General features: G+C 43.9%; 1 protein-coding gene across 2 annotated transcripts in view; it reads right to left on the bottom strand.

Annotated features, from left to right (window-relative positions):
* Nucleotides 1-23,316, bottom strand: part of CCND3 (cyclin D3) — a 126,573-nt gene that overhangs the window by 102,300 nt on the left and 957 nt on the right. The gene's annotated exons all lie outside the window — the stretch shown is intronic.

The raw sequence follows: 23,316 nt of genomic DNA on the forward strand, positions 1-23,316 counted from the left end.
CTAGTTGTATGACCATAGGCAAGTCACTTAGCCTTACTAAGTCTCAGTTTCATCCTCCATAAAATGGGGATAATAATGGCTGTATTACCTACCTCACAAGGTCTTGTGAAGTTCAAATAGAGGTAAAATGATTTTAAAACCTTAAAGCTATATACAAATCTGAGGTATTATTACTATCACCACTCAGCAATAGCAGCAACTTCATGTATGAGAAAGAGCACTGAAAATGCTTAAATAAATAAACTCTAAATTGAATTGCCTCACAGCCTCAGTTCATTCATCTGTAAAGGGAAGATACTTGCATTGCTTACCCCTACTGGGTTCATTCAAATGAGATAAGGTGAGTGAATGTGATTTGTAATTATAAAGTGCTAATCAATGTAAATAAAAAAAAACTGTTAATGTATATGTATTATATATATAATACATATGTGCATGTGTATGTATGTGGGTATATATGTGTATCTATGTGTATACACATACACACACACACATATCTTTATTTATACCAAACACACACTTGGAAAATACCCATCTGGGGCTAGCTATGTGTGACCTTGGGCAAATAAATCACTTCCCTTCTTGGGCCCTCATCTGTAAAATGAGGGGGTGGGACTAGATATCCACTGAAGACATTTCCAAATCTAACAATGTGTGAGTTTATGAGTCTGTAAAATGAATTTTGCTCCTTCTTTCCCTAATCAAGTTTTGAGCTTAGGATGTTTGAGACATAAGGCCCAAGAAGAGGAAGGGGGAGGTGATAGACAAGATCTGAAGGGTTCTAGATTCTTCTAGGAGTGGTTTAGGATTGGGTTTTATTCAATCTGCTCCTCCTTGGACCTTCCCATCCAAGCCCTAGATCATACCGGTCCGTCCAAACAAAAGGGATTCAGGCAGAACCCAAGTCACCTTGAAGAAAGAAAACCATTAGATTAAGACCCAAGGTGCCTCTAAGCTCTTCTCATCATCTTCACCTTGGGTCTTGGCTTTCCTGATGCTTCACATTTCTTTATTCAGTGGCTCTGCATTTCTAGTCTTTCAGCCATTGTTGCCCTCCCAAAGACATCTGGAGACTCCTAGACTGGCTCAGAAAGACAGCCAGAATAGTCTGGGCTGGTTGGTAGCACAGACATAACTAAGGTTTTGTGATTAGGACTTTGCCTCAGTGTTCTGCATTCAGAGGGCACGCCCTACATCTGTAGTCCTTCAGCAGGAACCACACAGCTTAACAACTAGTGCACAAGAATGTGCTTATATTTCTATTCAAAATAGCCATCCCCACTCCTTTAACCCTACAACCTTCCCCCCCAAAAAATGAGCCGTACAACGTCCCTGATTTTCTGCCAATAAAGCCAGAATCTTGAACTCTCTGTCTCTGTCTCTCTCTGTCTCTGTCTCTCTCTGTCTCTCTCCCCCCCCCCCATTCCTCAGTTGAATGAGGACATGTTTTGTGCCATTTACCCCAGAAATGGTTCGTAGTGTTTGCCCCAGGTGCAGAAACAGTTGGTTATGTTCTGGCCAGTAGGTATTAAATAAGCCCCCAAGGATACAAGCTTGGGTCCTTTGCAAAAAACAAAAACGGGGCAGCTAGGTGGCGCAGTGGATAGAGCACCGGCCCTGGATTCAGGAGGACCTGAGTTCAAATCCGGCCTTGGACACTTGACACTTACTAGCTGTGTGACCCTGGGCAAGTCAATGGGGTTATCCCATTGCCCCGCAAAACAAAAAACAAAAACAAAAACAAAAATACCACCAAAAACAAAAACTTCAAAATCTGCTTTCTCAAGCAGCTCAAAACTAATGTAAGAGTGTTTTGCCCTGGGGATTAGGGTGTGGGGGAGGGCAGTTCTATGGGAGGCACCTTGGGGTCAATGGCAGCACTTTAAGCTATCCTGTTGGCTAGTTAAAAGAGATGCTGGGGAAGGCAATTTGGAAGAGGGGAATGGTCATGGGAGGCAGTCAGAGAAGGGGATGTGAAGACAATTCTTCCAAGGTATGACTGTTTGTTTTTATCTGCACTGTTGGCAGGCTGCATACTCAGTTGAACTTCTCCCCCCTCCTCCTCAGCTCTCACTACTGAGATGGACAAGGTAGATACTGTGGGATAAAGGGGCCTCTCCCAGTGTGCCCCCACTTCTCACCACTTTAGGACCCTTTATAGCTGTTTCAAGGGGTACATAGAGAGCTAGCCTTTCAACAAAATTCTCATCCGGTCCTTGAGACACTCTGGAACCAAAGGATTGTGGCACCCAGAGCTGAAAATGACCTTGGAAATCATCCATCTAGTGAAGGAATTCTTCAACTGGGGTTGATAAACTTTAAGAAAATGTTGTGGTTTTTTTCTTTAAAACTTTATTCCAATATAATTGGTTTCCTTTGTAATCCTAAAGATTTTATTTTATACATCTAAAAACATTATTCTGAGGAGAGGAGGTCCATAGGTTTCATCAGATTGCCAAAGGGGTCCACAACATGAACAAGGTTAAGAACCCCTGACCTATTTTAAACCCCTCATTTTTATAGATAGAAGAGAAGTAACTTGGCCAACATCACATAGGCAGAAGCAGAATTTGAACCCAGATTTTCTGACTACCTAGTTCTTTTTTCATTTCAATGACTGTTTACACTAATATGTATATACATGAATCCAAGTCTCTTTGAAAGTAATCAAGGGGCACCTAGGTGGCACAGTGGATAGAGCACTGGCCCTGGATTCAGGAGGACCTGAGTTAAAATCCGGTCTCAGACACTTGACACTTATTAGCTGTGCGTGACCCTGGGCAAGTCACTTAACCCTCATTGCCCCGCCAAAAAAAAAAAAAAAAAAAGAAAGTAAGCGAGATACCCTTTGACCCGGCAATACCACTACTAGGTCTATATACCAAAGAGATCATTAAAAAGGGAAAAGGACCCACATGTACAAAAATATTTATAGCTGCAAGGAATTGGAAATTGGGGGGATTCCCCATCAATTGGGGAATGACTAAACAAGTTGTGGTATATGAAACTAATGGAATACTATTGTGCTGTAAGAAATAATGATAAGGCAGATTTCAGAAAAAAATTGTAAAGACTTACAGGAACTGATGCTGAGTAAAGAGAGCAAAACCAAGAGAACATTGTATTCAGCATCAATAACATTGTGTGATGATCAACTGTGATAGACTTAGCTCTTCTCAGCAATACAATGATTCAAGATAATTCCAAAAGACTCATGATGGAAAATACTCTCCACATTCAGAAAAAGAATGCAAATTGAAGCATACTATTTTCACTTACGTTGTTGTTGTTTCTTTTTTCTTGTGTTTTTTTTTTTCCTTTAGTTCTGATTCTTCTCTTACAACATGACTAATGTGAAAATATGTGTAACAGTGTAATGTACAACCTATATCAGACTGCTTGCTGGCTCTGGGAGGGGGGAGGGAAGGGAAGTTGGAAGAAAAATTCAGAGCTCAAAATCTTACAAAAATGAATGCTGAAAACTATCTTTACATGTAACTGGAACAAAATAAAATGAAATACTCAGAAAGCAACAACAAAAAAGAAAGTGAGCTAGAGCGGGTAAAGGCTCTTGATAAAACAGGACAGACAAAAGCTTGAGTTTCAAAATGTTGAGGGCAATGATTAACCTTTAAGGTCAATATCCAGTCTCCAGAAGACAAAAGGTCAAAGGCAAGCTCCACTCTACATTGGAAAGACCCTAGACTTGTAGTCAGAAGACAGTAACCTCTCTGGATCTAGGTTCCTTATGGATAAAATGAGAAGTCCGAACTAGATTACCTTTAAGAGTCATTTTAAGCTTTAAATACTATAATAAAAGGGCTCAGCTCACAGGGATAGCTAACATACTGAATGATAGCATCAGGATCCAAAAAGATCTTGACAAGCTAAAACTGAGCCAAATCAAAGATGATGAAAGTTAATAGGAATAAATATAAAGACATATGTGGGCTGCAAAACTTCTGAAGTACAAGATGGGAAAGTTGGTGGTTTGTTGAGGAAAAGATGGCAATTGTAATGATTCAAAGCTCAATATGAATCCACAGTATAACAAAGTGATCCTTCATCCCACCACCAAAAAAAAAAAAATGAATTTGATCTTTGCCTACATTTGCCACCATCATTTCCAGGTATAAAAGTGATAGCCCCTTTATATTCTTCCCTTGTCAAACCCCAGCTGCTCTATTTGGGTGCCACAGAGTGTCTAGAGTAGAGCAAGCAGGATGCTGAAGATCCTGTAGTTTATGTCATAAAAGAACTGACTAAAAATAATAATAATAAAAGAACTGACAGGGAACTGGGGATGTTTGGCCCAGAGAAGACTGGGGAGCTAGTAGTGTTGGGGTGTATAGGGGGAGGGTAATCATAGCTAGTCTTCAAGTATCTGTCATGAAGAACAGAGATCAGACTAATTTTGTTTGGCACCAGAAGAAGGAACTAGGAAGAGTGGGTGGAAATTATAGGAGATACATTTTAGGCTTGATGGGCTGCCTTGGGAAGTTGTGGGTCTCCCCTCAAGTGGAGACCTTTAAGCAGAGGCTGGATGATCTGTTAGGTATGTTCCGGTGGAGATTCTTTTTGGAGGTGTAAGCTGGACTGAATGGCTGCTGAACTCTTAAATTCTGTATTTCTGTTATCTGGGTTTTAATGCCAGTTCCTGTGCTTGCTGGTTGAGCAACCATGGGTAAGTCATTTAAGTTCTGACTGAGTTTTTGTTTTCTCATCTGTAAAATGGGGATATGCACTACTTGCTGTGAGGCGAGTGGTCTGGAAAGCCTTATATAAATATGAGCTATGGATATTTCCAAAAGAAAAATATAATCAGAGCAACCACTTGGAAAAACATCTGCTTTCATGAATAGATAAATCAATTGCAAAAATCATGTGGTAGGACTTCCCAATGATTAAAGTCACAGTCACGCAGACAAATAATGAAAGGGATAAGACCCATTATTCTCCTTCATCTGGATCATTGCAAAAACTTTTGGACTGGCTTCTCGACTTTCTCACTGCCCTCAACTCTATCTTCCATACAGATTTAAGATAAATCTTCCTAAAGTCACATTTTCCTCATGGCATTTACCTAAAAAACTTTTAACAGGTCCTTAGGACTTACTTAATATAGTCCAAACCCTGAACCCGACTTTTAAGGTTTCCACATTCTAGCTCCAACCTACGTTTCTATCCTCATCTCCAACTACTTCCCTCCGATACTAGATTCTCCAGCAACGTTCTCATCATTAAGGAATTCATGGTTCCCCAAACATGTCTTGGACTTTCTTTCCCCTCCTTTGTATTTCTTTGTTCATGCAATTCCCTCTCACCCTCCACCTGATTAGTAGCCCCCACCTCAATTTCTTTCTATCAAAAGATACCTACCTTGCAGGGGCAGCTAGGTGGCACAGTGGACTGAACACTGGCCCTGGAGTCAAGAGGACCTGAGTTCAAATCTTACCTCAGACAATTACTAGCTGTGTGACCCTGGGCAAGTCACTTAACTCCAATTGCCCCACCAAAAAAAAAAAATCTGGAGCCATCTCCAGTCATCCTGATTTATATCTTTCTACTGGACCCAGGTGGCTCTGGAGGAGAGAGTGAGGTTGGTGACCTTGCACAGCCCTTCCTCACTTAAATCCAGTTCAGTGCAAGTCATGACATCACTCTGATGTCATGGTCCCCTTTGAGAACAAAGGACAATCAACAACCTTGCAAGAACCACCTCAAATGCTACATCTTCCAGGGAGACTTCCCTGATTTTCTCTCCTACCTCTGAGCCTCCCAAGTCAAAAGTGAGGCTGTCCTGAACTCTCATGCTATTTTTTCCTTTCTCACGATACTTGGCCATTCTCCCACAGCCCTTTCAAGGCAGGGATCATCTGTTATTCACCTGAGTAACTCTTCCCTTTCTTATCCCCCCTACCCACCCTTATCTTTTCATCACCTTGTATAGTCCCTTGCTTGTATTAGATGCTCAAAAAAATGAATGAATTGTAGGGTTGAGATAGGGGTGGGGTCAGGGATAAGAGGAAGGAGACAGTGTCAGATTGACTTAAGCCTAAAGTTCTAACAAGATGAGGTGACCCACCCAAACACCTCCACCCCTGGGCCAGGGCTGCCTCCCTCGCTTGCTTGAGCTGTCCAGGACTAAGTCCTCCCTTTCTCTCTGAGGTAGTCAGTGCTGGTGCCAGGGCACAGCATGCCTGCACACCCCAGGGTGGGCCACACCCCTGCTGAGGCCATGGTATTGGGGGAAGAGAAAGGAAAGGAAAGAGGATGGGGGTGTGGGGGTGGGGAAGAGGTTTGTTTGCACCATGACCACAGCTGGGGCTGCTGTGGTCAGGGCTGATTCATCCTGTACCCTACAGAAGTGTTGGTCTCATAGCTCCACCTAGCATGATTGGCACTCACCTCCACCCACCCCTGTTTCCTGGGCCTGGACCTAGGAAGCCTGAGTCTCATCTGTGATCCCTAACTGTCAGTTGGATTGTTTTGTTTAAGGAGGCCCAAGCCATCCTTCAGCCTCAGGGCAAAAAAAAAACCTCTGGAGGTTTTGCTCCTTTCTTGGACAAACCTAAAGTCTCCAAGCTATGTGACAAGGGGGTCAAAGAGAACTCCCAGGTGCTCTGGGTAGGTGTAAGGAGGACTCAACAGTATAAAACAAGTTTCCCATCACAATGGGAGGGTTCTGACAGGCCACCTCAGCTTGTCATTCATTGTGATTATTTTGATTATTTTTATACTCTTGCCTTTCCTTCCTCCAGTGAAACACACACACACACACACACACACACACACACACACACACACACACACACACACACACTCTACCTTTAGCAGGAAAATCTGAACCAGGAATCTTGAGTTTGCTCAATAGCCTAAGGAAAATTCCCAGGGTAGGAGTCTTTTTCTACCACTCCCTTTCTTCTCCTCCCTTCCCCTTACACAATAAATACCTCAGCACCTCCTTCCTTCTCCTTAGGAAGGGAACACTCTAAAGTTTCTCAAGCCCCCTGCCCTGTTCCTCTTATAGGTTTAACAAATGTTTTACACCCACGACCTCCTTCCTTACATTCATACATTCCACATACATTCTTTCCTCACAGTAAGAAGTAGGTACAACAGGCATGAGTACCTTCATAGAGAAACTGAGGCTCAGAAATCTAAATCTGACTTACCCAAAGTCCCACAGTTAGTGAGCAGCAGAGCCTGAATTCCCAATCTTCTTTTTCTTTTTCTTTTCTTTTTTTTGGCAGGGCAATGGGGGTTAAGTGATTTGCCCAGGGTCACACAGCTAGTAAGTGTCAAGTGTCTGAAGCCGGATTTGAACTCAGGTACTCCTGAATCCAGGGCTGGTGCTTTATCCACTGTGCCACCTAGCTTCCCCCCCCCCACCAAGCTTCTCTAAAGCCACTAAGTCTCACTCAATACTCAGTTACTAAGCACCTGCTATGTTCCAGGAAACAGAGGTACAGAGATAAAAGTGGAAAATAGTTCCTGCCCTCAAAGTGCTTATATTCTGGGATAGGGGAATGGCATGTACACCTGTGGGGAAAGAGGTGATTATTCACTACTCTTTCCACTATATCAGATTCCCTTTCAGTTGGTCTTTATTTTTGCTATCTTCCTTCTCTCCCCTCCACACATAAGAGATTTCTGTCTTTTTTTTCCTTTTTAAATGTTTTACTGGTGTTTTCATATTACTGTCATTTCCCAATGACCCTTGCCCCAACACACACACACACACACACACACACACACACACACACACACACACACACTCGGCCCTTGTATCAAATAAATACAGTTAAGCAAAACAAATCAGCATTTGAGTATGTCTAAAAATGTAGGCCTCATTCTGAAATTATGGTCCACCAGGCAGGAGACATGCTTTTCAATCAGTCCAGATGTCACTCTTAAGCCTCAGTTTGAGGATTGGGAAGGACTACAGTTCTCAGAACCTACATTGCTGTGTCCTTACCCAAAAGTGTCCTGGGAAATGACAAAAAACGGGGTAGGGAGGAGCTTCAGACATACCAGAATCCATGGACGTAGCTCATGTCTCCAGTAGCTAATTCAACAGTCATTTATTAATCACCTAGCATACACTAGGCATATGTGCAAAGTTGTGCTAGGTGCTTCAACTACAAAGGCAAAAAATAAAAACCAGGGCCTGCCTTCCAGGAGCTTAACTTCTACAGGTTCTCCACCCTTGCAAAATATACAGAGGACAAATGGGCCTAACCTGCAGCAAAGGGATTCCCACCTGGGTGACCTCCCCCTGGACAGTGAAGGCTGTTAGACACAGGAACAGGTGATAGCAGAGCAGTTACAAAACCTCCAGCTGGAAGGTAGGTGGTGAGGATGACTTTTCAGTTCTACAGCACTGGTGGGAGGGAAAAGGGGGGGAGGAGCGAGGTCTGGAATAACCTGGTTAATTCTCTGGGTCAGGATTATAAATCTTGGAGAGACCCAAATCTGCCTCCTGGAGCAGTCTCTGTATAACTCTACATGACCCTAGTTACAATATTTCTATGGCCTGATGGGAAAACTCAAATGTACTGAGGTGGATGTGATAAAATGTAAACATGGGGTTTAGAAAATGCTAACGCTTCAGGGAAGCAGAAAACAGCAGGGCAGGATGTGTGTGGGAAGTGAATGAGAATTCTTAACATGCTGATCCATACCTGGCTGACTTTAATAGCACTGACCTCACAGGATTGTTGGCAAGGTCAGGTGAGATAATTATCTGTCAATCGCTTTGCATATTTTAAACATTGTAGAAATATTATGATGTAAACATTAAGCATGAAGTGAACTATTGTTATTATTATTATTAAAACTATTACTAGCAATAGTCCATAGTATTCCACCTCAGGTGAACCCAGTGAGCCCTGAGAGAAGGTTTGAGAAGAAATTAGGATCGTTTAAAGAAAAGGAGGCATTCAGAAGTAGGGAGTTCAAGTTACTGAGCAAGGCCTGGTATAGGGGATCTTAGAGGACATTTCTAAGACTTTATTTTACAGATAAGGCCCAGAGAAGTTAAATGACTTGCCCAAGGTAATGCAGGCAATAAGCGATAGAGAGCAGAATTTGAACCCAGGTCCTTTTATTCTAACCACAGCCTTCTAACTGTGTCCATTCTGTGGGTGGTAGTAATGCTATCAAACTGAAACCCCTTATTTCCAAAGGCTCTTTTCCAAAAGTCCAAGATAATAATCAATCAGTCTGACCAAAGTTATCATGGAGAGGCTGGATTTTAAGTCGAGAGAGTCGACCTAGGGCCCGCAGAGGACAGGACCCTACTTCTCTAAGGACAAAGGAGTTTTAAGAGAGTGCTCGGCTTGTGTTCAGAGTGAACCAACAGGAAAGGACAGTGACCTCAAAGGTCCCTGGGCAAAGGAGGAGTTGGGCGACTGGAAGGGGTGTGAAATGCAGAATGCCTGGGAAAGACTGATTAAGACTCTAAAGCCGTGCCAAGCTAAATAAGCAGTGGGACAATCGTACCTCCAGAATCCTAGAATGTTGGGGCTGGAAGGGAGCCTGTAGATTATCTAATCCACCCAGCTCATTTTACAGATAAGAAAATTGAGGGCACAAGGTCACACCAAGTTAGTGTCAGAGCTAAGACTAGAAGCCCAGCCTCTGTACAGTCCTGTCCTCCTTTGCTCATCCATGCATAGTGTATCTGTCACCCAGATATTTTATTTCTTCACAACGTAGGAAAAAAAATAATAAATCCTATGCTTGAACTGATTACTCTTCTGTCCTATTGGGAAAGAAAAGTATTAGAAATAAAAGGGAAAAAGCAGTAAGAAATTATTAGGTTAAAAAAAACAATTAAGGGAAATAAAAGGGGAAAATAAAAGGAGCGCTCTGGCTTTGCAGGAGAAATGTATGCCTAGGGCATATGGGAAAGGGCTTGGGCTTCAGGTCTAGTCCAGTTCTCTTATTTACTGGTTGACCTGAGGCAAGTGGTTTTCCCCAAGTCGGAACTCTGACGGCTCATCAGCAAAATGGAAGGGCTAGATGAGATGGTCTCCCAGGTTCTCCCACAGATCTGATATCCTATGATTCCATGAGGCTCCCTTGACCCCAAAATGTCAAACATCATTCTTATGAAGGTGCAAACTCTGCATGATTGAGCTATTTCCGGGGCTAGACAAGCTGAGGCCTCCTCTAGCTGCCCAGCTTCAGCCCAAGCTGCTTCCTTCCACAAACATTCCTGAGCTTTCCAATATTCCCATCCTTCCCAAATCTTCCTCCCCCCACCCCACTACAGTTTATAATTCTGACTTGTTTCTCCAGCTCCTCCTCCCCCTGCCCTGCACCTGTCTTTCGCCTGGACCTCCACACCCAATATACTGGTTTCCTTTCCCAGAACCAGGGCACCCCCACGGAAGGGGAAGGAGAAGAGAAAGGGAAACAGAGGGTCTGAAAGGAGAGAGAGCATGGGTGTATGCAGCTGGGGAAACTGAGATGGAGCAAACTGTAGGCAAAACCGTGGGGCAGGCAAACCCTGTCTTCCCCAAGCTTCCCTTTGGGGGGGGGGGGAAGGTTCATGAAACTGCCCTCCCTGACCTGGCATTGTTCAATTGTCCTCTGGTTACCTGCGGTTTTTCATGGTATCCTCAATACTGAGTATACAGTGCCTGGCACATAGTAGGCCCCTAAAAATGTTTCCTGCCTGACCGATGGCCATATTCTCTAACCTTCCATGACCCCATGGCCCCAAAGAGGCTTCTTAGCTTCATAGAACACTAGAGCTAAGGGGACTTGAAGAGTTCTTCTAGTCTAATTTTTAATTTGAGAGATGAGAAGGCTGAGCCCCAGAGAAAGGGAAGTGATCATTTAATGGTCAAGTCTGGACTAGAACCAGGAGGCCTGCTTACCAGTCCAGTATATTTTCCCCTGTTCTACTCTGACTTCTTGCTTCCAAGGGTCCCTGGGACTTCTAGAGAATCCAAGATAATATTCAATTGGTCTGACAATCATCATCAATTTTTTTTTTTTTTGGTAAGGCAGTTGGGGTTAAGTGACTTGCCCAGGGTCACACAGCTAGTAAGTGTTAAGTGTCTGAGGCCGGATTTGAACTCAGGTACTCCTGAATCCAGGGCCGGTGCTTTATCCACTGCGTCACGTAGCTGCCCCTAATCATCATCAATTTTAATGAAAGAGGTCTAGAGGAGAAGGAAGCCTTTCTTTCCTCAAGCCTTAACCCTTCCAGGAAACATACAGCATCTTAATAGTGTCAGAAAGAGAAAGGGAGACCAGGTTGAGAGGGGAATTTGGTAGTGAATTATGCAAGTCTTTTAGTATCCCCCCAAAAAAAAGATCAAATGTGATCTTTACACTTTGAAAAAAAGCATGAAAGCACTATACCATATAAGAACATTTTTGTATTATTATTGAGGGACAGTGTGGTCTAGTGAATAGAATATTGGATTTAGGGGCAGCAAGATGGCGCAGTGGATAGAGCACTGGCCCTGGATTCAGGAGTACCTGAGTTCAAATCCGGCCTCAGACACTTAACACTTACTAGCTGTGTGACCCTGGGCAAGTCACTTAACCCCAACTGCCTTACTAAAAAAAAAAAAAAAAAAAAAAAAAAAAAGAATACTGGATTTAGAGCTGAGGTTCTTAAATTTTTTCATTTTTTTTTAAATCTTTGGCAATCTGATGAAATCTAAATGTTTTTAAACTCTCTTAACTCCTTCCCCCCTCCCCACTTCCATAACATCTCTCTTATACACCCCCTTCACTCCTCTGACACTGCCACCCCCTCATCACCTCACACCTCAACTACTGCAATAACCTGCTGGGGGGTCTCCCTGCCACAAGTCTCTGCCCACTCCAGAGCCGATCCTCCACTCAGACACCAAAAGGATCTTCCCAAATTGCAGGTCTAACCATATCATCTCCTGATCCTTTTTAATGCCAGTGCCTTCCTTCTGAGACAACTCCAATGGCATGTGGTCTCTCCTATTAGACCTCCAGTTCCTTGAGGGGGGGGGAATTGCTTTTTTTGGGGGGGGGGGGAGCGGGGCAATGAGGGTTAAGTGACTTGCCCAGGGTCACACAGTTAGTAAGTGTCAAGTGTCTGAGGCCGGATTTGAACTCAGGTCCTCCTGAATCCAGGGCTGGTGCTTTATCCACTGTGCCACCTAGCTGCCCTTGGAAATTGCTTTTGCCTTTCATTGTACCCCATGAACTTAGTACAGAATCTGGCTTAATAAAGGCTTATTGACTTAACTTAAACAGATAAAATAAAACACATACGATTACAAGGAAAATCAAATCTTTTGAAATATAGTTATAAAAGTATTTTTTTAATGTATAAGGTATTTTATTTTTTCCATTACATGTAAAGATAGTTCTCAACTTTTGTTTATACAAGCTTTACAATTTCAGATTTTTCTCCCTCCCTCCCCTCCCTCCCCCCTCCCCTAGACAGCAGGTAATCTGATATAGGTTATGTCTATATATCTCTATACATATACATATAGATATAGATATATACACACACACATATATATATATATACACATAATAACATTAATTCTATTTCTGCATTAATCCTGTTACAAGAGAAAAAATCAGAGCAGTGATGCAAAACCTCAAAATGGAAAAAAAAAACAACAGCACCCAAAACAAAAGAAATAATATGGTTCAATCAGCATCTATACTCCACAGTTCTTTCTTTCTTTTTTTTTCTTGGATTTGGAGATCCTCTTCTATCATGAGTTCCCTAGAACTCTTCTGTACCATTGCATTGGTGAGAAGAATATAGTCCATCACAGTAGGTCAACACTCAATGTTGATGATACTGTGTACAATGTTCTTCTGGTTCTGCTCATCTCACTCATCATCAGCTCACGTAAGACCCTCCAGGATAAAAGTATTTTTAAAAATAAGTTCATGGGGGGGGGGGGCGGCTAGGTGGCACAGTGGATAAAGCACCGGCCCTGGATTCAGGAGTATCTGAGTTCAAATCCGGCCTCGGACACTTGACACTTACTAGCTGTGTGACCCGTAGCCCCGAAAAAATAAATAAATAAATAAGTTCATGGGGGGCAGCTAGGTGGCACAGTGGATAAAGCACCGGCCCTGGATTCAGGAGGATCTGAGTTCAAATCCGGCCTCAGACACTTGACACTTATTAGCTATGTGACCCTGGGCAAGTCACTTAACCCCCACTGCCCCACCAAAAAATAAAAATTTTTAAAAAATAAGTTCATGGACCCCAGATGAAGAACTTGTGATGTAGAGTCAGGAAGGCCTGGGTTCAAGTCCTGTCCCAGATGCTTACTTGTTATGTGATCATGAGCAAATCATTTAAATTCTCCATGACAGAAAAAAGGTTAAGAAGCCCAGTCCTAAGACTCTAAGTTATAGGCTGGTTGATGGGAAATAGAGGGAGTTTCTGCTCCAGGTATATTCAATAAAACCACAGCGCTGGGTCCCTTGAAAATTAAAAAATCATCATCATTATTACTACTTCAATGGGTCACTGGGGACAAAAGAAGTTGATTCAGTTATGTGGCCAAAGTGAAAGATAATGACAACTTACATGGTATCCATGTAAGAGAAAAGGAGCAAGCATTTAAGCGCCTACTATGTGCTAAGTAAGCCTTTACAAATAGTCTCTCATTTGATTCCAATAGTGTTAAAAGATCGATCCTAGAAGAAAGACTGTATTGGGTGAACCTCCCTATGGACAGTTTATGTGAGGATCTTCATTGCTCAGGATGGGAAGGTGTTGATGGGTTGAAGCTAACACTCACAGCCATGGAAGGTGGAGGGAGGGAGTCAAGATTCATGGGCAGACTTGGCCAAAGCCCATCACAATCCCTCGTTGCCTTAGCAGTCGGTTCTTCATGAATTGTTTATGGGATCTAGCTAGGCTGGGGGCAGCCAGGTGGTGCAGCAGATACAGTTCTGGGCCTGTAGTCAAGAAGATTCATCTCTCAGAGTTCCAATCCAGTCTCAGACACTTCCTACCTGTGTGAATCTAGGCAAATCATTTTACCCTGTTTGCCTCAGTTTCCTAATCTGTTTCCTATTGACTGGAAAGGCTAGGCTGATCCTCGGATGACAGATATATGCAATCAGTCACTGGGCCCTCCAAGTCTTTTCCAGTCTTCACTATATTGGCATAGCCTTAGAGAATTCCAGGGTCATCTCCACACCATAATGAGGCACTGGAGAAGGAATTTAGCAGATCCCCATCACATCACAATGTGGGCAAAAGAAGGAAAAAAACCAACCCCAAACATTGGACTCTTAGAAGACTCAAGTTCCAGGGCCAGCTCTAAAGAGAGTATAATAAGAAGCCAGGAAAACTCCTCTGGGAAGCCTTCCCTGATGATAATGTTTTGCAACTTTCTAATGCATTTATCCAATACTGGTGAGTTCAAGTCCCTGAACCCCTCGATGTCTCCAGGCAACTCTCTAAGCCTATAAATTTCAGGGCAATTGCAAGATGAATTGTTTGTAGAAGTTTCTTCACTGGGATTTCCCTACACCAATTAAATCAAAGGTCTAGGCCTCAGAATAGGATAGACTTAGAAATTTAGGTCTTAGAAGCCTTTCAGTCCAACCTCTTCAATTAACAGGTAAGGAAACTGAGGCTGGCAGAGGTCAAGTGACCTTTCCAGGGTCACACAGGTAGGAAGTATCTGAGGCAATATTTGAACTCAGGTCTTTCTCTGACTCTTGACCCCATTTGGTGTTTTATTGTTTGTTTGTTTGTTTGTTTGTGGCAAAGATACTGGAGTAGTTTGGATTTCCTTCTCCAGCTCATTTTATAGATGAGGAAACGGAGGCAAACAGGGTGAAGTGACTTGCCCAGGGTCACACAGCCAGTAAGTGTCTGAGGTCAGATTTGAACTCAGGAAGATGAGACTTCCTGACTCCAGGCTGGGCACTCTATCCTCTTTGGACACAACTGACACCGTGGAACAACTTCCTCACTCCAGATGCAGTGTTCTATCTACTAGACATGCTACTGCACACCTTCCCCCACCTCCCTCCATGTGTATTATAGCTAGTTATGCTTATATGTCTTGTCTTTTCCTCGACTCCAGTTCTGGTGCCTGAGAACAGGGATCTTGTTTTATCTAAATTTATCCCCCAGGCTCTGCACATGCTTTCTACATAGTAGGTGCTTAATAAATGTTTGTTATTTGTTTTAGTGCAGGCTCTGCCACTGGTTGGCTGTGTGCCCTTGGGCAAATTTTTCCCCTCTCTGGGCCTCCCTCTGCAAAATGAAAGGCCTGGTCTAAAATGGTCTCTAAGGTCCCTTCTGGCTTAGACATTTGAGGGTTGAAGGATTTTTGGATTTATTTAGGCAATGGCCTCCTTAGCGTGGGAGTCAGCTTGGCCCAGGCTCTCTGCCCTGCTTTGTGAGTCTTGGTTCTAAGGAGGGTCTTGTGATGCTTCCCAATGAGCTGCTGGGAAGACTGGTTAGCAAAAAGTCTTGCTCTCTGCCCTGGAAAAAGGATTCTGTCTCTGCCTGAGCCACTCCTGCCTCCCCCGCTCTCTACTCTCCCTCCACCCCCCCCACCCCCCCAGCTCAGAACACGCCAGGAACAGAAGCTGGAGTGTGTATGTGTAAGGGGGGGTTGGGGGGGGTGATGGGGGCCTTGAAAGGGGATCAGATGTTTCCAGCCAAACAGCCTTTGAGAAGGAGACTCAGTCTGCAGACACCAGAGCACTGATGTTTTGGGGCCCAGGTTAGGGTCTGTTGTCTGGAAAGCCAGAGGGAGTCATTAGCAAGTGTGAGAGAACCCGAGTAACAACATCCCACAGCTCAGGAGAAGTGAAGGGGGATTGCTGAAGGTCCAGAAAGACTGGGGATTCATGGCGCTGACATTTCCCCATCTGGACAGCCTCTTGGGCTAGACGCTGTCCAACACCCCCACCTAGTGGCTTGAGGAGGTACTTCCAAGCTCTCCTCATGCCTTCCCTCCCCAACTCTTATGTCCAAAGTCTCCTTCCATGTCCCCTATTCCCCACCTCCCTAGCAACAGTACTTTAGGAAAGATTCAACCCCATCATTTTATAGAAAAGCAAACTGTTCCTCAGAGTGTAGACATTACTTTGCCAAGATTTGTTTTGTTGTTTTGCAGTTGTGTCCCACTCTTCATGACCCCTTTTGGGGTTTTATTGGTAAAGATATTGGTGAGGTTAGCCATTTCCTTCCCCAGCTCATTTTACAGATGAGAAAACTGAGGCAAACAGGGTTCAGTGACCTGCCCAGGGTCACACAGCTAGTAAGTGTCTGAGGCCAGACTTGAACTCCGGTCTTCCTGAGTCCGGGGCCCATCAATCTATCCACTGCACCTCCCAGCTACTCCTTAACGTTGACAAGCGGCCATTCACAACTCTTCTTGAATACATACTATAACAAGGAGATCACTACTTCAAGGATCTTTCTATATGTAGAGCCAAAATTTGAATTGTTGCATCTCTTCTCCTTTCTCTCATGTCTAGTCCTGTCGTCTGGAGTAACAGAATAAACCTGATCACAGCTTGTCCCACTTGAAGTTGGAAGATCTGTGCCCTACATATAGCCTTGGGTAAGTCACTTAACTTCTTAGAGGCCCATTTTTCTCATCCAGAGAATGGGAATAATACTTATACTACCGACTTGACTTCACAGGAGTGTTGTGAAGAATGCTTTGTAAACTAGAATTGGTTAAAGCCTGATCTTGTGATTTCATTTGCCTAAAGGAACTCACAGGTGAAGTCTCTCTCCCAGAGAAGGTCAGCACCATCTTTGCAACAGAATTGCCTAGAGTACTGAAGGGTTAAGTGATTTGTCCTGGGCCACACAGCCCATATGTGCTGGAGGCAGGATTTAAACCCAGATCTTCCTCCCTTCAAGCTGCTTCTAAATCTATAAAGTATTATATTAGTGGAAGCCATTATTCTTTTTTTTTTTTTTTTTTGCGGGGCAATGGGGGTTAAGTGACTTGCCCAGGGTCACACAGCTAGTAAGTGTCAAGTGTCTGAGGCCGGATTTGAACTCAGGTACTCCTGAATCCAGGGTCGGTGCTTTATCCACTGCACCACCTAGCCGCCCCCTGAAAGCCATTATTCGTATGCTGACCACCCTTGAGGTGCTGTCACCCCTAAGTTTTCTCTTCTTCATGAATAACATACTCATTTCCTTCAGCAAGTAAAGCACTGGTGTCAAACTCAAGTAGACCAGGGCCACTAAACCTTACATAAGGATTCCTGAAGGTGCGCTTTAACTTAGAATATCACATATTAACATTATCTATGTTTTATTATATTTTTATTTGTTTTGTTAAATGTTTTCCAATTATATTTTAATCTGGATCCCAAGGACACTGGGGAATGTTATACGTTATGTATTTAATACCTCTTCAGTAAAGGATTTAGCCCCAATTTCAGTTAGTTTTTCCTTCCAACATAAACTGTCCCTGCTGTGACCCATTTTCCTTTGTTCAATCCTCATATGATCAATAACCTCTATGCATGTGTAGTCCTGCCTTAGCATTGCATTTTTTTGTTGTTGTTGCTTGTTTTGTTGAGGCAATCAGGGTCAAATGACTTGCCCAGGGTACCATAGCTAGTGCCTGAAGTAAAATTTGAACTCAGGTCTCCTGACTCAAGGGCCTATAGGCCCACTGTGCCACCTTAGCATTCCATCTTTTTTTTAAATAGTCTTTGAAACATTCAGGCTCCTTCTCAGTTTTCCCTTGAGGCAGCTATGGGGTACAATTGATGGAGTGCTGGTCCTGGAGTCAGGAAGATCTGAGTTCAAATCTAGCCTCAAACACTTCCTAGTTGCAAGTGAAGCTCTCCCTCTCCCTCTAGTCAAAAGGGGATCTGCTTCTGGGAATCTGATTGTTTGATTTGATAGTCATGTGTTTGCCTATTCTTCACATACCTCAAAGGATTGGGATGGTGGGGGCTGGGGATCACTGAGGCAGGCAGGAAGGCTAGAAAGAAGGGCATGAAAGAGGGATGAAGAGGAAGTGTTGGAAGTCCAAGCCCTTGCACAGGTATTAGGCACCATTTCCATTTGATACAGATAAATACCTATTTCTAATTTCCTGGGGTTAGATCCAAAGCCCCGCCCTATGACAGGTTGCTTCAGTTCCTGCCTGAAACCCACAGGGTTTAAATTTTAAATATCTCTGTGGGTGAGGTAAACACATGTGCTACTCAGCTGGGAAAAGGAAATTTGGCACTCCCCCAGCACCCTCCCCTAACCCCTACCCCACCCCAAGCTTCCGTTGTGCGGTTTCTTAAGGGTACAACTTAGTCCCCACTGTAGTGTGTAGGCAGAGAGCTGAAATCTACCTCCCTGCCCCTCTGGAGCTCAGGAACTAGAGATCAGCAAGCCAGTTGAGAGTTAGAGGCACTCAAGTAATAGGGTAAAGGGATAATAGAGATAAATGTAAAATCCTACAAATTGCATTGCAAAGCAACTTCCTGAGGCCAACTTGGGGGAGGCTTGGCTAGACGATAAAGTCCTTGGGGAAGAGTTTTGGTGTACTGTAACCTTAATATGAGTCACAATGAGATACAGCAGCCGCGAAGGCCAGCTTGAAGGGGGAGAGGCAGGGTCCTCTCAGAGGAACTGGGAGTTGGGTCCTTTGTCTGAAAGACCACATTCAGTTTTGGGCATCACTGATTAGGAGGGAATGCTGAGGGGTAACTAGGATGAGAAGGGGGTTAAGACTGAGCCAAAGGAGGATGAGCAGAAGGAATTCGAGATGTTTAGCCCGCAGGAAGAGAAGAGTCAACAGGTATCCAAAAACCATCTTCAAGCCTTTGGACTGTTCTGTAGAAAAACATTTAGACTTCTTTTGCTTAGCCTCTGAAGGGCAGACCTTGGAACAATGAGTAGAAGTTGCAAAGAGGCAGACTTTGTGTCCATGTAAGGGAAAATACTCTAGCGATGAGACCTGTCTAAAAGTAGAAGAGGCTGCCTTGGGAAGGGATGGACTCCCTGTCTGTCACTTGAAGCTTGGGAGCAGGGTGTCGGGAGTGGGGGTGGGGGTGAACGACCACTTTCTGAGAATGTTGTGGAAGGGAATCTCAGCCAGGGACAGATCAGACTAGAGGTCCTTGTAGCTGTTTTCAGTTCTCAGATTCTGATTCTCTGAAGGGGAAGGGAAGGGAAGGGAGAGAACCGCAGCTCTCTTTGTGTGCCATCCCTCCAAAACCCTCACACTGACTGACTCCTTGCTTGTTTGCCCCAATCAGTGAGGAATCAGAAATGGGTTGAACTCTGAAATCTACCAATCTGTGATTAATGTTCTATGAGTTACTAGTATCAAAGGTTGGGCCAAGCCTCATCTTTGCCTTTTTGCTGCAAACCACAGGATCACAGTTTTAGAGCCTGAAGGGACCTTTGAGGTCATCCAGTCTGGCGTCTTCATTTTAAAGATGAGGGAACCAAGGCAAACAGAGGTTAAGTGGCTTGCCCAGGGTCATATGACTAGTGGGTGTCCAAAACAGGATTTGGATCCAAGTCTTCTTGATTCTGAGTCTCATGCTTTACTTATTACATCAAGCTACCCAGCCAAATTTACCCCTTCCACCTCTGAATATACACAGACACCAGACACACAAAGTAGAGAACACTCTAAGGCTTGTTTCTGAAGCAGGACAACCTCAGAGAGAAACCAGGCTTGTGGAAAGTACTGTGGCTTGAGTTCATGGAAATTCTTCCTTAGAAGTCTGGCATCATGAGCATTTTCCTAGCCTGACTGATCGATGGAAGCTGTTCTGCCCTAAGTGTTTCAGATTTCCAGAGAAGTAATGGAACACACGTTTGGTTGGCTATCTGGGAAGCAGGAAGATCAACCAGAGAGAATTCTTTCAATTTCTTTTGCCCCTCACCTGGCTCTTAGGTCTGACACTTGGAGATCAAACTTCTGAATAATCTTCCTTATCTTATTTCTCATTACAACCACCAAAGGGAACCTTTCCTCTTCCAGTCTAAAGTAAATTAAAGGGGCTAGGTAGAACAGGGCATGTCTTGGATGTTCTTGAAGATCGACAGAAAAGGGGGTGCGATTGCCTTCCCAACTCAATGCTTTCTAGTTTCTTAAACACCCTGTTCAGAAGATTCTCTCCTTCAATACCTCATGGAAGGGCTGCCCCTTTCTCTCATCCTGGTGAGTGGGATACATTTGGGGAAGCACATTTGCAAAGTATTATTAGGAAATTAATATTAAGAAAGATTTCACACCAGTGATATCCAGTTTCTAGGATCTATTCTCAAAGCCTTTAGAACTCCTCATAGGAAATGAATGACAGAGATGGGGCTGATCCACCACTGATCCTTCCCAGGGCTGATCTCTGCTCCTAAACCCTCCTTTATAATACAGAAGAAAGAATTTTGGGAACTTCTTGGGAACTGGTGTGCTGGTCTTGCTACCTCCAGCCTTACCCCTAGTTCATCAAATCCATACTTCACACTGAGCCAGTTCAGTCTTCCCCATGCTCAGATCCCATCATGTCATACCTCAACTCAAAATCCTACAATGGCTCCCTACTACCTAACAGTGGGGAAAATGCTGTGCTTAGAGTCAGGAAGACTTACATTAAAATCTAGCCTCAGGGCAGCTAGATGGGGCAGTGGATAGAACACTGGCCCTGGAGTCAGGAGTACCTGAGTTCAAATCTGGCCTCAGACACTTAACACTTACTAGCTGTGTGACCCTGGGCAAGTCACTTAACCCCAATTGCCTCACTAAAAAAAAAAAAATCTAGCCTCAAATACTTACTAGTTGGGTGACTCTAGGCAAGTCACTTAACTTATTTGCCTCAGTTTCCTCGTTGCAAAATGGGGTTAGGAATGGCACCTCCCACACAGGGTTGTTGTGAGGATCACACGAGAAAATATTTGTAAAGTGCTTAGCATAGTGCCTAGCACATAGTAGGTGCTATGTAAATGCTTATTCCTTTCCCTTCCCTCTCCCAAATAAAGTCCAGACTCTTTAGACTAAGAATCAAAGTTCTCTACAATATGGCTCCACTCTATCTTTCCAGCCTTATTTCACTCATCTCCTCAAATTATTCAAAGTGACTACTTGTTCTCCATACATATGCATGGTCCTGCCTGGTGCTCTGGCTGATGCTGCCCTTCCCCCAACTCCTGGTGAAATCCTCTTCCAACTCTGAGACCTAGCCTAAATGCTACCTCCTCCTGAAGCCTTTTCTGATCTGTCCAGACTAGAGATCAGGAAAGGCTTTTCTCCGTCCTCCTCAGACCTCATCCAGCCCTGCCGTGCTCCTCATCCAACCCTGTGCTGTGCTCCTCAACCAACCCTGTGCTGTGCTCCTCATCCAGCCCTGTGCTATGCTCCTCATCCAGCACTGCTGTGCTCCTCTAATGTACTGATGTTCCATTTCTCCTTGAAGTTATCATAACTCTCCTATTAGGAAGCAAGATGGCACAGTGGCTAGAGTTCTGGGTTTGGAGTCAGAAAGTTCTGAGTTCAAATCCAACCTCAGAAACTTACTGGTTTTGTGACCCTGAGCAAATCACTTCTTTGCATTCAGTTCCCTTATTTCCAAAATGGGGATAACAATATCATCTTGGGAAGCTAGGTGGCACAGTGGATAGAGCACTGGCCCTGGAGTCAGGAATACCTGAGTTCAAATCCAGCCTCAGACACTTAACACTTACTAGCTGTGTGACCCTGGGCAAGTCACTTAACCCCAATTGCCTCACTAAAAAAAAAAACAAACAAACAATATCATCTATCTCCCACGGTTGCTGTATGGATAAAATGAGATAAATGTCTGTAAAATGCTTTGTAAACCTTAAAGTGCCATATAAATGTTACCTATATTTTTATGCTGGGCAGAGGAATAAAACATTTTTTAAGTCTCACTATGTGCCAATCACGTGCTAAGCTAGAGAGTAAGCTGAGTCCTCAACATAAGCAAATGCTTGTTGAATTGCTCACTTCATAAGCACTGGCCCATACTCAATCCGGCCTAACCAAATGAGGGTTCCTTGGGTGAGGAGTGAAGGAAAGAAATAGCAAGAAGCAAGAAGAGGACCCATAAGGAAGGTTTAGTCTGAACAACAGGTTAGGGTCCAGGTTTGTTCAGAATTGTCAGTGGGTTAAGGGCACAGGGCTCTGAATTTGGCATCTGAATTGCTTAGTTATCTCAGACCCTAGCATTTTCTGGATGTTGAAAAAAGACAAAGCATCTGCACGGACACTAGGATGTCACTGATGGTTTTGTCCAGGAGAGAGAACACTCGGGTATGGGATTTGGAGCTGGAAAACCTTATCACCTTACAGATGAAGAAACTAAGGGCCACAAAGGCAGAGTGAATTACCTGAGGTCACAGAGCTGTTAAGTGGCAGAGGCAGGTTCAGACACGGGTGTTCCTCTGCAAACCTAGGCTCTCTGGCTAGAGACCTCAGAGACACAACCTCTATTTCTCTTACCCAGAGCAGGCTCTTTAAACACAACTAGCTGGCCCAAGATTTGGGGGAATGGGCAGTTCTGGGACCCCAGAGAAAAGAATCTGATCCCTGAGGGGTAGGACTACCATGTAGTCTGTCTCCCCAGAGTCCTGAACCTCAATAAAAGTCTAGGTCTGGGGGCAGCTAGGTGGCGCAGTGGATAGAGAGCAACGGCCCTGGAGTCAGGAGTACCTGAGTTCAAATCTGACCTCAGACACTTAACACTTACTAGCTGTGTGAGCCTGGGCAAGTCACTTAACCCCAGTTGCCTCACTAAAAAAAAAAAGTCTAGGGCTGGTTCCTGGAAGAGAGGCAGTCACTAGGATGAGTGGGGAGAGATCTCTAGCACTGTGGTTGCAGCCCCTTGTCCAACAGCTGAGGGATAAACCTTCCCTCCTCTGTTTTTCTTTGTCCTTTTCCAAAATAAGTAGACATAACTTTTTTCTTCAGTTCTTGTCTTTCACTGACATCCTCAAACACTTTGTGGAGTAAAAAGGAGGGAACATCACTTGCTCATTGAGTAGATGCCAGGGACTGTTGAGTCAATTCAATTAAACTCAAATATTTATTAAGCTATCACATGCAAGGCACTAATATTAAAAAAATAGATAAAGAACAGCACCTGCTCATGAAGGACTTAAAATATAATAGCAGTGAAAGACATACCCAACTAACTAGGATACAAGAGAAACTGATAACTGCAAAGGAAGGTTTCAGGTAAAGTGTTGTAAGAATTCTGAGGAGGGAGGGATCAAGGTACCAAAGGAGAAGGTGATATCCAGCCAGGCACAAGGGAGTCTACCTCTGGGCAATGGAAAGGGCAGAATTGTGACCAGACAGAAGC

This window comes from Dromiciops gliroides, chromosome 4, assembly GCF_019393635.1.
Source record: "Dromiciops gliroides isolate mDroGli1 chromosome 4, mDroGli1.pri, whole genome shotgun sequence".
Taxonomy (NCBI): Eukaryota; Metazoa; Chordata; class Mammalia; order Microbiotheria; family Microbiotheriidae; genus Dromiciops; species Dromiciops gliroides.